Raw genomic sequence first — 2,512 nt, forward strand, 5'->3', positions numbered from 1 at the left:
ATGTTATGCATTTAATTGAAATTGGTAGTGAGTTCCAAATTCTTATAGCACTAACAAAAAACAATCTAGACGCCGTTAAAGTTTTGTACTTTGGGACAACAATATTGTGTGTACGAGATGATTTCACAAAAACTAATTTCCGGAAAAGATAACCAGGTTGACGGTTTCTAATTAATTTGAATAGATACACCAAATTGCGGACTTTGAGGTAATTATCAAGGGTGAGCCCAAGAATATTTTTAGTATAAAATGATATGTGGTCAAACTTCTTTTTAGAATAAATGAACCTAGCCACGTTATTTAAAACTAGATTTAATTTATTCTTAGAATCGTAGCTTAGGTTGCCATAGACCAGTTCAAAATAGGAAATATGGGGAACGATGAGGGACTTAACTAGTTTGAGTTTTGTGTTAATCGGCAGACAATAGCATATATGCCATAGATTTCTTAATATAAAATATATTTTTGATATACTATAACGTATGTGAGCCGTGCAAGTTAAGCGGGAATTCATTTTAATACCAAGATTAGTTACAGCATATTCAAATTTTAGTTCCATCTCGTTCAAAATAATTGGTGATATGCTACTGAGATCAAAAGGAACGCACGAAATCGGAAGTACCTGTGTTTTGGTGGCATTTAAAGAGAGGCCATTCATGGTGGCCCAGACTTCAATTCTTTTCAGGTCCTCATTTAATCTGGCCACCAAGTCTTCGGCAAGACCTATGGGACGTGAAAGGTACATCTGCGTATCATCAGCATATAGGTGAATGGAAGAGTTTTGGCAGCATTGAACAATGTCATTTATAAAAATACTGAAAAGTATGGGGCCCAAAATGGAGCCTTGAGGTACCCCACAGGTAATTTCTCGGCGATGTGAGAAGATATCTCCACACTGGACTTGCTGTGACCTGTTCGAGAGGTAGTCTTTTATAAGCTTAAGTGCACTGGGGTTGAACCCGAAATAATTTATCAATTTCAAAAGAAGAATATCATGGTTTACCATGTCAAAAGCTTTGGAAAAATCTAAGAGTACTAAAATTGTGTGCAGGTTACTGTCGAAAGCGGGGCGGATGCCGTCCATAATCTTTAACACGGCTGTGGAACAACTATGGTTGGATCTAAACCCAGACTGGAGTTCGCTCAATAAATTAAATTTGTTCATATGTGACACTATCTGAGCGGAAATAAACTTTTCGAAAACTTTCGCCAACATTGGTAAAATACTGATGGGTCTAAAGTCTTGGGGAGAGTTACAAGAGTTGCTTTTTGGGACCGGAATCACGTTAGCAATCTTCCATTGCTTTGGAAAGGTAGAGGAAGCTAAGGCAAAGTTAAAAATGTGTGTAAGTGTAGGAAGCACGTACGGGAGGATAAGTTTTAAAAAACGCAGGCTAAGACCATCCACACCAATGGCGTTCGATTTTATTGCAAGAATGCACTTTGCAATATCGTCTTCAGTTGCTGCATCGAATACAAACTCGAAAGCAGGATTACAAACTAGTTTTTCATTAATGCTGAAAGGTGGTGCATTCGGATGTGAATTAACGCCAACGAAGTATGAGTTCATTAAATCAGCATCTATCATACAGGTTTTCACATCCTTGGCGCAGACACCCAGTGACTTCAGATTTTTCCACAACACCTTGGAAGGCATGTTGGAATTAAATTTTGCATCGAGATAGGCTTTTTTACTATTACGCAAAGCATATGTTACTTTGCTTCGCAAGTTTTTATATGTGCTCCAGCGTTCATTGGTGGGATTACGCTTCCAGGATCTATAAGCCCTACATCGCTCTTTGATAAGGACTAAAATGGCTTTAGTGAACCAAGGTTTTTTATGATCAATTGTTTTAATACTGCGAATAGGGACATATTTATCAAATAAGTATTGTACTAGCGTTGTAAAATAGCCTAATTTGTCGTCAACATTTGCAAAGTACCAGCAGCAGTTCCAGTTAAGTGAGACACTTTCGCCATATAATGCAGATGTGTTTACATTCTTGAAATCTCTAAAGGTAAAATTTGTTAAAGGCTTCGTTTTGTGAAATTCAAAGTCAAAAAATATTATCATTAGCTCGTGGTCAGAAACTCCAGCCAGGGAAAATTGATCAACATGACTTACACTACTACCAACGCTTACACCAAAAAGATCCAACATACTTGGCTTGCAGTGGGGCGCAAACCGAGTTGCATATTCGTTTGTGATAGTAATACCATAGGTGTTAAAGCTGTTCAATAGCTGATTAAATCTTTCGTTATTTGCTAACATATCAACGTTGAAGTCACCACAGATGAGAACATGAACATAGCTCAAGGACAATTCAGAGATTTTAGCAAACAATGAGGTGAGATCATTTGATTTATGGGGGTTATATACACATATAATAAGACACTTTCGTATATTATCACAACATTCAACAAACATGCTTTCGACAGCTTCATGGGAGTGAGATTTATAAATGACTCTAAAGTTGAGATCGGCTCTGTGATAGATCGCTATGCCCCCCCC

The sequence above is a fragment of the Rhagoletis pomonella genome, unplaced genomic scaffold, assembly GCF_013731165.1.
Source record: "Rhagoletis pomonella isolate Grant_MI unplaced genomic scaffold, Rhpom_1.0 Rhpom_scaffold_00001, whole genome shotgun sequence".
Taxonomy (NCBI): Eukaryota; Metazoa; Arthropoda; class Insecta; order Diptera; family Tephritidae; genus Rhagoletis; species Rhagoletis pomonella.